Raw genomic sequence first — 13,963 nt, forward strand, 5'->3', positions numbered from 1 at the left:
GTCTTCCCTACTATAGTAATATTAATTAGTTTAGTCTCTCTATATACCTATTATGTCGGAAATAGCCCTTTGACTATATTATACTTCTGCTTCATTCTCTAGGGTATCCGTAGCTAATTTACAAATGTCGGCGAAATCAGGTTTATCTCTGCTCTACTATCTACTAGTACGAGCATTTCGTGCTATTTCTACTATGCTGTTATCTACAATCGCTTGTCTTGCCGCTGTCGTCTAAAGATCGTAGCAATTTCCTATGTTTCTACCAGGAGGTCTCGGTATAGTGGTCTCTTATGCCAGTTCCTCCTATATTGCGCTACCACTTGCCGCTATACAGGCGTTAATGGTTTCTAGGCCCCTCGAAGGGCCCTGACCCGTTTCCCAGGTCAGTACTAACCTCTTCGGTTATTCGGCTAATAGCGGCTTTATCAATCGTGCTCATTTCCGTAAGCCATTAGGTGCTTACGGCTTCTTACTATTAGGTCCATTCCGCTTTCTGTTATACGTGCTATAGCTTCATCTAAAGCTCCCGAATTCGTAATTTCTTTTCGTCCGTGTAATAGAGGTAATCGTTACTTTAGCACAAGTCCTATATATCTTGTCTAGTTCCGTAGTGCCTAGGCCAGGCTTGTTTTGGAACTATTGTAATGCTTTTTAGATCGCGGGCTTCGATCTTCCAGAGCAATTCGGCCGCTCTATTTCCTATATCATAGACCCATTCCATAGGGTATAAGCTTCCGTCCTCATTTCTTTGTCAGGTCGGCTAGTAATTGTTTTCGAATTTGTCGCGGAAGTGGTATTGGCATTCGTATACCACACACTGGAACCAGGGCACTTGTACATGTGCCTCGTGTCGAGGGTATAGTCGTGTAGCGTCGCCTAGGAGGTATTGGAATTCTTTCCCGAATCCTTCCTACTATACGTAGGCCGTAGGTACTCTAATGCTAATATAGGAGTATTTCTTCTAATAGCTTTCCTACGTACGTTCGTCTTTTCTACGGTTCGTGTATATAAACTAGTATTCCGGGTTCTATACGTCGTTACTAAGTTGCTAATCGTCAAGATGCTTGGCGTAGCTATCGGGCCTATTATATATCATAGGCTATTCTCCTTTAATAGCTTCTACGATACGTCAGAGTTCCCTTATTTCGTCCTTTATCTTATCGCTCTACTAGGCAAGTCGAGTTAAGCGCCTATCCCGTTCGCGTAGTTCCGTGTTAAGTCAGAAAACTTCGTTACGGTACCATTCGATTCGTTCCTAGAGGAATAGAACATTAAGTCTAGGTCTTTCGATTCCTTAGGTATTAGTTATCTACGATCTATCCTACCTCTACGTGACTATAAGACCCTACTACCTTAAGGCTAGGAGAATCGAAACTAGCGGTATATATTCTCCTACTATATCCTATTTAGCAAGACCTATCTCTAGATCTATAGTGACTAGTTCGGAGTATAGTACTTATTTATCTTCACCGTTGCCATCGTGTCCGAGACTGTCCGTGTCACTGCCCTTGTCTTCGTAGCTTGTGGCTGCTACTTTGATAACGTCCTTAGTAGTTTCGTTAATGGTCGTAATTTCCTTTCTAGGGGTTGGTTTCCATTCTTTCTTCGGGCTCTAGCATTCTCGCTTATAGTGTCCTTTCTTTCTACAGTTATAGTAGGTAACATTAGACTTGTCTTTAGTCGTCTTCTTCTGGTCCTGCTTCTACGCTATATCTATATCTATAGCTCCGGGGTGCGTCCTGTACGAGGTACTGACGTACGCTCGCTTTTTCTTGTCGTTAGCCTTGACTATAGTTCCATTTATTCGACCTTATTTCTACTACTCTTATACGTAGAGTCGATTATCGATTCTAATAGCCTATATGATATATTTATTTAGAGTCTTAGGCCGATCGTACTTATATAGCTTGTCCTTGACCTTTTCCTTTAGGCCATTATAGAACAATTGTATTAACGCCTTGTCGTTAAGCTAAGACTTAAGTATGTCCTATCTAAACTATATAGTATAGGAGGCTGCTAACTTAGTCTGTTAGAGATTAGCGAGTCTTTCTTACGTATAAATCTTCTTATCTTTATCGCCAAAAACCTTCTAAAGCTCTTCTTCGAAACAGTCATAAGATCGGAAGACTACCCGTGTAAATACGTCTCGATCGTCTTTGTCTTCCTCTATAAGATAGTCGTTCTACGTAGGCTTAAACTATCTAAGTACCTTGCCCTCTAGTCTCGTAGTTATATAGAGGACTTTGGCTTTATCGTCCGGAAACTTGTCGTCATTAAGCCGGAAGTAGGATCGGAGGTTTGTCAGGAATCCTACGAGATCCTCCTTGGTTCCTTTATATTTGCTAGGCGGTTCGATCTTGATGCGCTTCGCTTTAGCGCCCTCGAGTGCCTCGATTTTGGCGTAGGCCTTGTTAACTAACTTCTACAAGTACTTTTTGTAGTTCTCGAGTTCCTTAATTCGAGCTTAAGTAGCCTTGTCTCTCTAGTCCAACTCCTAGATCCGCTACTAGAGTTAACCAAGCTAAGCAAGCAGCTGTTCGGCTATGACGTTGGTAGCTATGTCGATATCGAGGTCGAAGTTACCTCCGTTCTGAACCATGACAGAACAAAGGGAGTGGTAATAACGTATGACGAACCTAACTCAGACTTCTTCTAAAAGGGTCCAGACGGAGGTAGATTAGGCAGGATAGCAGGCAGGTCGTCTAAGGGATTCGGTAAAGCCAAAGGGTTCATAACAACACTTAGAGTTGTCTCTTACAGTAATCGGCAATGCTTGGTATAAGTACTGTGATTGTGATTATTACTACTAGTAAACTCCTAGAGTCTACTATAACGAGTGACTATTTACATATATATATACTTCTGCCGATCGCTTATAGTCCCTTTCTATCCTGCCCTTGGATCGCCTTTGGTAGCTAGCTATCCTCCGCTATCTCTCCCTTTTTGGCAATCGTTCGCCCGTGGTAGCCCGCGTTCCCTAGCGATCTTGTATCAGCCTCGCTTCGTGCCCTTCTTAATTGGTGGCTCATTTAGCCTTCTATGCCCCACCGGGTCGCGGTATATAGTTGGCTCGTAACAATTAGGTCCGTTTTGTTTTTCATCATATATACTATAGCTTTATCTAAAGCTCCTAGATCCGCGATTTCTTTTCGTCCGTATAGTAGAGGCAGTCGTTACTCCGGCACAAGTCTTATATATCTCGTCCTATTCTATAGTACCTAGGCTAGGCTCATTTTAGTACTACTATAATGCCTTCTAGGTTGCGGGCTTTGATCTTCTAGAGCAATTCGGCCGCTCTGTTTCCTACGTTATAGACCTATTCTATAGGGCGGAGGCTTCCGTCCTCATTTCCTTGTCAGGTCGGCCAGTGATTGTTTTCGAATTTGTTACGAAAGTGGTATCGGCATTTATATGATATACACTAGAACTAGGGCACTTATATATGTGCCTCGTGTCGTAGGTATAGTTGCGTAGCGTTGCCTAGAAGGTATTAGAAGTCTTTTCTAAATCCTTCCTACTATACGTAGACTATAGATACTCTAATGCTAAGGTAGGAGTATTTCTTCTAATAGCTTTCCCACATACGCTTATCTTTTCCGCGGTTCGCGCGTATAAACTGGTACTTAGGGTTCCGTACGTCGTAGCTAAGTTGCTAATCGTTAGAATACTTGGTATAGCTATCGGGCCTATCGTATGTCGTAGGCTGTTCTCCTTTAATAGTTTCTATAATACGTCGGAGTTCCTTTATTTCGTCCTATATTCTATCGCTCTACTAAGCAAGTCGGATCAAGCGTCTATCCCGTTTGTATAGTTTCGTATTAAGCCGGAAAACTTTGTTATAATACTATTCGATTTGTTCCTAGAGGAATAGAACATTAGGTCCGGGTCTTTCGATTCCTTAGATGTCGGTTATCTATGATCTATCCCTCCTCTAGGTGACTGTGAAACCCTACTACTTTAAGGCTAGGAGAATCGAAATTAGTAGTATATATTCTCCTGCTATATCCTATTCGGCAAGACCTGTTTCTAGATCTATAGTAACTAGTTCGGAGTACGGTGCTTGTTTGTCTTTACTATCGCCGTCGTATCCGAGACTATCTATATTACTATCCCTGTCTTCGTAGCTCGTGGCCGCTACTTCGATGACATCCTTAGCAGTTTCGTTAATAGCTGTAATTTCCTTTTTAAAGACTAGTTTCTATTCTTTCTTCGGGCTCTAGCATTCTCGCTTATAGTGCCCTTTCTTTCTGTAGTTATAGTAGGTAACGTTAGACTTGTCTTTGGTCGTCTTCTTCTGGTCCTGCTTCTACGTTATATCTATATCTATAGCTCTAGGGTATGTCCTATACGAGGTACTAACATACACTTGCTTTTTCTTATTATTAGCCTTAACCGTGGTTCCGTTCATTTGTCCTCGTTTCTGCTGCTCTTGTATGTAGAGTCAATTATCGATTCTAATAGCCTATATAATATATTTGTCTAGAGTCTTAGGCTAGTTATACTTATATAGCTTGTCTTTGACCTTTTCCCTTAAGCCGTTATAGAATAGTTATATTAACGCCTTATCATTAAGCTAAGACTTAAATATATCCTATCTAAACTACGTAGTATAGGAGGCTGCTAACTTGGTCTATTAGAGATTAGCGAGTCTTTCTTATATATAAATCTTTTCGTCTTTGTCACTAAAAACCTTCTAAAGCTCTTCTTCGAAACGGTTATAAGATCGGAAGACTACCTATGTAAACGCGTCTCGGTCATCTTTATCTTCCTTAATAAGATAGTCATTCTACGTAGGCTCGAACTATCTAAGTGCCTTACCCTCTAATCTCGTAACTATATAGAGAACTTTAGCTTTATCGTCCGGAAACTTGTTATTATTAAGCCGGAAGTAGGATTAGAGGTTTGTCAGGAATCCTATAAGATCTTCCTTAGTTCTTCTGTATTTGCCAGGTAGTTCGATCTTAATGCGGCTCGCTTTAGTAGTCTCGAGCGCTTCGATTTTGGCGTAGGCCTTATTAACTAGTTTCTATAAGTACTTTTTGCCGTTCTCGAGTTCCTTAATTCGGGCTTAAGCAACCTTATCTCTCTAGTCTAACTCCTAGATCTACTACTAGAGTTGACTAATCTAGGTAAGTAGCTATTCGGCCGTAACGTTAGTAGCTATGTCGATGTCAAGGTTAAGGTTACCTCCGTTCTAAACTATAATAGAACAAAGGGAGTGGTAACAACGTATGACGAACCTAGCTTAGACTTCTTCTAAAAGGGTTTAGACAAAGGTAGATTAAGCGGGATAGGTAGGCAGGTTATCTAAGGGATTCGGTAAAGCCAAAGGGTTTATAACAATACTTAGAGTTATCTCTTATAGTAATTAGCAATACTTGGTATAAGTACTGTCATTGTAATTGTTACCACTGGTAAACTCCTAGAGTCTACTATAACAAGTAACTATCTATATGTATATATAATCCTAGGATTACTAGTGGTCGTGGTGATCCTCTGTACTGGCTTACCTGGCTCACGTCGTGAGCTAGTGATCCTCTGCTGGGATCGTTTCTTGCCAAGTGTGATCCTGTCCTGATTGGTCCATCATTCTTCGGCTTGATTGGCCCGTTTGTGTCGGTGGCCTAGGCGGCAGCTGCATGTATATTTCTGTGACACTAGTAGTTAACGTAAGAACGGAGGTATTGCTTGATAACTTGGTTTAGTTGCTCTATTTGTCTGTTAGTCTATAGGTAATATGCCGTTAATAGCTTACTATTAACGCCTAATTATTATATTAATGCTTGCTAGAACTTCGATATAAACTTGGTATCTCTATCGGTAATCTATTCCTATAGCCAAGCGTATACTAATATGACTTACTAGTAGATTACATCTACTAACTGTTCTACTATCTAGGACTCCTTATAGGGAAAGAAGTATATCTATTTAGTTAGATAGTCTACTATAGTAAGAATACTATTATAGATTACCCCTATAGCTATATCTTTAGATTCTAGTAGTTTTGTAATAAAGTCTATTATAACTAAACTCTATAGTTTGTCGGCTATTAGTAGTAGCTAAAGTAGCCTATACGGCTTGTATCATGCCGTTTTGCTTTGATTATGGATATTATAGCTCTATACGACTTCCTTAACTTATACCGTTAACTATAGAAAGTTATAGTATTTCTTGACTTATACGACGGTCTTCGTAACTCCTTTATATCCTCCGAGTTTTAACTCGTAGAGGTCTTAAATCATTTATAGCTATTGATCTTTATTATAGATATACGCTTTGCCTCGGTACCAGAGTTTCCTATCTTTTTCTTCCACTCCATTAGGTACCACTAGTCCAGGTGTTGTTTAATACTATACCTTATTAGTTCCTTCTTCTTAAAAGATTACGTAATATTCTAGGAATAAGTCAAGTAGATCGTCTTCTATAGGTATCTACGTTTCGTAATATAGCGTTCTGTCTATTCGTTCCTTAAATAACGGTAGCATTGTTTCCGTTTGTCCTTCTATATAATCCGTTTATCGGCTTAAGGCATCCGCTCGTACGTTCTCTTTACCCTTTTTATAGCAGATCTTAAAATTAAATTCTATAAGGAATTCTACCTATTATATTTATTGTCTATTAAGCTCCTTTATTATCGTAAAGTATCTTAAATTCTTATAATCTATATATACTTATACTAGTTTAATTATACCGCTAAGGTATAATTACTATTTCTTAAAAGCTTCAATAATCGTGAGTAGTTCCTTATTATAGATTAGATAATTAAGATATAGTCTATTAAGCTTCTTTAAAAAGAAGGCTATAGGATATAGCTTCCCTTGTTCATTTCGTTATCCTAATTATTCTCTAATAGCGTAGTCTGAAACGTCCGTTTCTACCTCAAATGGCTTCTTAGGGTCTGGTAGCACTAGTACTAGATCTTTAGTAATAGTGTCGCGGATCTATATAAATGCTTACTTGTGCTATTCTTCTTATTAGAATTTAGTATTCTTCTTAGTAAGTTTGTATAAAGGTTATACGATTGCTCCGAAGTTCCTAATAAACATCTAGTAGAAGTTTATAAACCCGATGAAACTTTGTACTTCCATAACTAACGTCGGTTATAGCTAATTCTTAATAGCTTTAACCTTTAGAGGTTCTATCTAGATTTGTTCTAGGGATATCTTATATCCTAAAAATACTATTTTCCTAATATAGAATTTACTCTTTTCCTTATTAACTAATAGCTTATATACGTATAACGTGTCTAGTATTACTCTTATATACTTCCGGTGTTTGTCTATCGTCTCAGAGAAGATAAGTATATTGTCGAGATAATATATCGTAAATTTGTTAAAAAAGGGGCAGATAGCTTGATCAATTAGGGCTTAGAACGTTGCCGGCACGTTTGTAAGTCCGAATGGCATGACGAGGTATTTGTAGTGACCATAGGGTATCCTAAAGGCCGTTTTCTACTCGTTGCCTTCTTTAATTTGTATATAATTATAGACCGATAGTAAGTCAAGATATATAAAATATTAGGCTCCTACTAACTAATCTCGGAGCCGTAAGATTAGTAGTAATAGGTATCGGTTTTTCATAGTCCATTTATTAAGTTACCAATAGTTGACGTATAACTATAGCTTTCGGTCTTTCTTAGATATAAATAGGATTAGGTAGCTTACTAGCGATGTCGATAGGTAGATATATTCTCTTTAAAGGTTCTCCTTTAAATATCGCTTAAGTTCTTCGTTCTAAGTCTAGCTTGTATAGTAAATCTTAAAGAACTTTAGTTATGCTCTTTCCTTAAGCTTGATCTTATAATCCTATAGGCCGTACTCTAGTAACCCTTCTAGATACTTTGGTTCGAATGCTAGGTGTCCTTTATATTCTTCTAGTACTTTCCTAGTCTTGTCTCGTTTCTTAGTTTTCTAATAGTATACGAACTTGGTTCCGTCTATAGCGATACTAGCAATTTCTCCTGTCTCAACCTATTACTCTAGTTATAGTGCTCTATATTCGTTAACAGAGAGAATAGCTATTAGTAGTTTAGCTCGTTCCTCCTATTATAACGTTAGTATTATTATATTACTTCTTCTAGAGTCTATAGTAGTCTGCCTACTACTATCTATCTTTTGTAGTAGATCTATAGAATATATCTTCCCCTAAGTATCGTCTATTTACAATCCTTACGTGCTCCCTATCTTACTAGTCGAATACGACTCCGTTTAGAGTTATAGGTAGCTACTATTCTTCTAGCTAATATCTAGGTTATAATCTTTATACTATAGTAATTCTAATATTATATCTTTATTATTACTTATATCTATAATACTAAATATAACTATCATAGTTTTCCCTACTATAGTAATGTTAATTAGTTTAGTTTCCCTATATACCTATTATATTAGAAATAGCCCTTTGACTATACTATACTTCCGCTTTATTCTCTAGGGTATCTATAGCTAATTTACAAGTGTCGGCGAAATTAGGTTTATCTCTGCTCTACTATCTACTAGTATAAGCATTTCGTGTTGTTTCCATTATATTATTATCTATAATCGCTCATCTTGCCGCCGTCGTCCAAAGATTATAGCGATTTCCTATATTTCTACTAGGAGGTCTCGATATAGTGGTCTCTTACGCTAGTTCCTCCTATACTATGCTATTACTCGCCGCTATATAGGCATTAATGGTTTTCGGGCCCCTCGGAGGGCCCTAACCCGTTTCCTAGGTTAGTACTAACCTCTTTAGTTGTTCGGCTAATAATAGCTTTATCGATCGTACTTATTTCTATAAGCCATTAAGTGCTAGTAGCTTTCTACCATTAGGTCCGTTCTACTTTCCGTTATATATACTATAGCTTTATCTAAAGTTCCCAAATTCGCGATTTCTTTTCGTCTATATGGTAGAGGTAATCGTTACTCTAGCACGAGTCCTATATATCTTGTCCTATTCTATAGTGCCTAGGCTAGGCTCGTTTTGGAACTACTATAATGCCTTCTAGATCGCGGGCTTTGATCTTCTAGAGCAATTTAGCCGCTCTGTTTCCTATATTATAGACCTATTCTATAGGGCAGAGACTTCTGTCCTCATTTCCTTGTCGGGTCGGCTAGTAGTTGTTTTCGAATTTATCGTGAAAGTAGTATTAGCATTTATATAATATATACTAGAACTAGGGCACTTATATATATGCCTTATATCGTGGGTATAGTTACGTAGCGTTACCTAGAAGGTATTAGAATTCTTTTCTAAATCCTTTCTACTATATATAGACTATAGGTACTCTAATGCTAAGGTAGGAGTATTTCTTCTAGTAGTTTTCCTATATACGTTTGTCTTTTCCTTAGTTTATACGTATAAACTAGTACTTAGGGTTCTATATATTATAGCTAAGTTACTAATCGTTAAAATACTTGATATAGCTATTAGAACTATTATATATTATAGGCTATTCCCCTTTAATAGTTTCTACGATACGTTAGAGTTCCCTTATCTTGTCCCTTATCTTATCGCTCTACTAGGTAAGTCAAATCAAGCGTCTATCCTATTCGCGTAGTTCTATATTAAGCCGGAAAACTTCGTTACGGGACCATTCGATTTGTTCCTAGAGGAATAGAACATTAGGTCTAGGTCTCTTAATTCCTTAGGTATCGGTTGTCTACGATCTATTCTGCCTCTAGGTAACTATAAAACCCTACTACGGCTAGGAGAATCGAAATTGGTAGTGTATATTCTCCTACCATATCCTATTTGGCAAGACCTATCTCTAGGTCTACTATAACTAGTTCGGAGTACGGTGCTTATTTATCTTTACTATTGCTATTATATCCGAGACTATCTATATCGCTATCTCTATCTTTATAGCTTGTAGCTATTATTTCGATAATATCCTTAGTAGTTTTGTCAATAGCTATAATTTTCTTTCTAGGGACTAGTTTCTAGTCTTTCTTTAGGCTTTGACATTTTTATTTATAATGTTCTTTCTTTCTATGGTTATAGTAGGTAACGTTAGACTTATCTTTAGTCATCTTCTTCTTGTCTTGCTTCTATGCTATATCTATATCTATAGCTCTAGGATATATCCTATACAAGGTACTAACGTATACTTGTTTTTTCTTATTATTAGTTTTAACTATAGTTCTATTTATTTAATCTCGTTTCTACTACTCTTATATATAGAGTCAATTATCGATCCTAATAGCCTATATAATATATTTATCTAGGGTTTTAGGCTAGTCATACTTATATAGCTTATCTTTAACCTTTTCCTTTAAGCTATTATAGAATAGTTATATTAATGCCTTATTATTAAGCTAAGACTTAAATATGTCCTATCTAAACCATATAGCGTAAGAGGCTACTAACTTAGTCCATTAGAGATTAGTAAGTCTTTCTTATATATAAATCTTCTTATCTTTGTTACTAAAAACCTTCTAAAGCTCTTCTTTAAAATAGTTATAGGATCGAAAGACTGCCTATATAAACGCGTTTCGGTTATCTTCGTCTTCGTTAGTAAGATAGTCGTTCTATATAGGCTTAAACTATCTAAGTGCCTTACCCTCTAGTCTCGTAGCTATATAGAGGACTTTAGCTTTATCGTCTAGAAACTTATTATCATTAAGCCAAAAGTAAGATTAGAGGTTTATTAAGAATTCTATAAGATCCTCCTTAGTTCCTCTATATTTACTAGGTAGTTTGATCTTAATATAACTTACTTTAGCGCTCTTAAGTACCTTAATTTTAATATAGGCCTCGTTAACTAGCTTCTACAAATATTTTTTACCGTTTTTAAGTTTCTTAATCCAAGCTTAAGTAACTTTATCTCTCTAATCTAACTCTTAGATCTACTAATGGAGTTAACTAAGCTAGGTAAGTAGCTATTTAGCTATAACGTTAGTAATTATATCGATATCAAGGTCAAAATTACCTTTATCCTAAACTATAATAGAATAAAGGGAGTAATAGCAATATATAACGAACCTAACTTAGACTTCTTCTAAAAGGGTTTAAATAAAGGTAGGTTAAGCAAGATAAGTATATAGGTTGTCTAAGGGATTTAGTAAAGCTAAAGGGTTTATAATAACACTAAAGTTATCTCTTATAGTAGTTAACAATGCTTAGTATAAGTATTATAATTATAAGTTACTATTACTAGTAAACTCCTAGAGTCTACCAAAACGAGTGATTATTTATATATATATATACTTCTGTCGGTCGCTTATAGTCCCCTTCTAGCCTGCCCTAGGATCGCCTTTAGTAGCTAGCTATCCTCTGCTATCCTTCTCTTTTGGCAATTGTTCGCCCGTGGTAGCCCGTGCTCCCTAGCGATCCCGTGTTAGCCTTGCTCTGTGCCCTTCTTGATTGGTGGCTCGTTTAGTCTGCTGCGCCCTACCGGGTCGCGGTATATGGTTGGCTCGTGACACTCGGCCGAGAGTTGGTTTACTTTGACTAGTTTAAAGAATGTCGGCTGAAACTATAGATAATCCTATTTCTAACGTGACTACTAGTACTTATTGATAGGAAGGCAGGGAGGATCGCGATGTACCTGTAAACGGTTAGTAACATCTTAGAGAAGATCTTTGGTAGCAAGAGAACCAGATTCGATAAGCTAGTACGTGTATCCTTCAAGGGCCGAATCTTTGTCATTTCAAAGCGACCAAGGTCTTCTAATTACGTTACTACTAGTAGCTAGAACTCTAGTATTCTTTAAAGACTTTAAGTGCCGGCTAACCTAGGTCTTTCTAGTCTTAAATAGCTAAGCCGCGTGCTAAATACTAGGTTGCTTTCTAAGGGGTAAACGGCTAGTTCGGTGGCGAGCTTGAGCGGCAAGGAGCCATTTGGCGGCCCGTATACTAGCCGGTTCCTGGATTTGGTCAGTCAGAGGCATCGTATATAGGAGAGTAGGTTTAACTAGGCTTGTGGCAGTGGTTGTGTCTTCGAATATAGGGAGTTGGCTGGTAAAATTGGACGCGGATTTGGACGTATACCTGTCCGGCTATATTGGCATGTCCGGGGGTTTTGGCCCCACCTGTCGGGAGACAGGTGGTAGTCCTGAACTAATTAGTCAGCACTAACCACCGGGTAGTACTCCGCTGGTGGCTTTCGGGGATTCTGGCCGCGAGCACTGGCCGCATCGGGTGATCCGGCCGGAGGTTCCCGTTCGATAACTAACTTTCCACTGAAAGAAATGCTCCGTGCCAAATTTGAGAGGGGCGTGGTGCCTTTTGCAACCTACGCTAGTGTACGGATTAGTGCGGATCAGACCGGACCGTACTATGTACACAGTAGTCAACGAGAAATTTTCCACGCGCGGGTCTCTTGTTGAATCGTTCCTTGGGCCCCGGAACGGGCTCGAGTACTCCGGTACACTACAGAGTCTAATGGTGCATTAAAGCGTATGTACTGTATGTGCAACACCAAAAAGGCGCAGCCTCTCAGGAGCCTGGAGCAGACACGGAGTCTCGTCGAGTTCAGTCTTTCCGCACATTATTTTTTTTTTTTTTTTTTTTCGGAGGCAGGTGGCTTCGCCAGGCACAAGTGGGGCCTTCGCACGGAACAACGGGCATCTAACGAGCGCTCCACAACTGCGTCATCGCCAATTGAACAACGCGGCCTAGCAAGCTGTGCACTGCCAAGCTGTCTCCGTCATCGATATGTGCGATCGTCCAGCTCGACCAGGGCCCGATATTGGATATTGGAAGTCTTCGTGAAGCGCGCCGCCCAATGAGCCCATTGATTGGATGCCTCGCGCCAAGGACATCGCCATCTGGATACAACACACGCAAAAAAAAGTACGGACTACCTGGTACACCTCCTCCAGCATTATGAATCCTAGCGTGGTACATGGGTCGCCCGCAAAATCTCCTATTGGCGCAAGTACCGCACTAGGCTTCATAATGCTGAAGGTGTAAATCTTGTAGTGTACATCTTCAGGCTGCACACCCAAGACATTGATAGCGTATCGCAGCGCAATCCAAACACCCATCACAACTGGGAAAAGCATAAATCGCTGCGTGATGGAAGAGCGGGATGGTGAACAGGTACGCAGCAGTGCAGTCCAGCATAGACCCGCTCATTAATTAGTACTATACATTAGGGGTCAAAAATACCATCATCATTCAGCTCATTCTGCCGCGTCCTCCCCCCATTCAGCATCACCCTGGCCGCGCGTTGACCAATGGATAGACGGCTTCGACGAATCCTTGGAATCACGAATGGGTGTGCTCCGTAGTGCGTGTAGGGCTGGCAGCTGGAGGTAGTTCCCGGCCAACCCCACCGACTGCATTGCGCTACGACGCTGTTCCAAGAGATACCCTGCTACACGCTAAATATCAGAGGAGACATACACGAATATACGAAGTACCGCTCAACGGATGACTCCGTCGTGCAGCGAGCGTACTGTGGTATGCACGCGCGCGCGACGGTTGGCAGCTGGAGACTGTTCTTCAAAATGCCAAAATACTTTGCTCTGTACATATATTACTACAAGCATGTTGTATAGTCCCTGCACCTATCCACAGCGTAGGGTGACGTACTTGTCAGTGCGAAGTAAGGTACTGTACGGACGTACGGAGGAGTTCCGTTTCTTTGCAGGACCCTAACGGCGTCCGGCGGGCCTGGACTGACGCAGGTCTCCTGCTGAAACCTGCAGGTTGACACCTCATCTCCCACCTTCGAATAAACAGTCGGGAGAATGCGACCATTCGAGACCAATGGGAGGTTAATGATCAAGCAAGAAGCCCCGAAACATTTCCATCACGACGCTGAATCTCTGACCGTGCGGACTGCTGGACTTGGTTGGCATCTCCATCACAGCTGTTGATGATCTGGTCCAAGCTGTGGGTGTACATCGCAAGGTGCAACTTGAGGCTCCATGCCCGGGGAAGGACACAGCTTTCGAAAGAGAACTGCATACACTACGGAGTACCGTTACTATGGGCAACAGCATATCGTGTTTTGCACATAGTTATTACGTGCCTCA

The sequence above is a fragment of the Thermothelomyces thermophilus genome, chromosome 1 (assembly GCF_000226095.1).
Source record: "Thermothelomyces thermophilus ATCC 42464 chromosome 1, complete sequence".
Lineage (NCBI taxonomy): Eukaryota > Fungi > Ascomycota > Sordariomycetes > Sordariales > Chaetomiaceae > Thermothelomyces > Thermothelomyces thermophilus.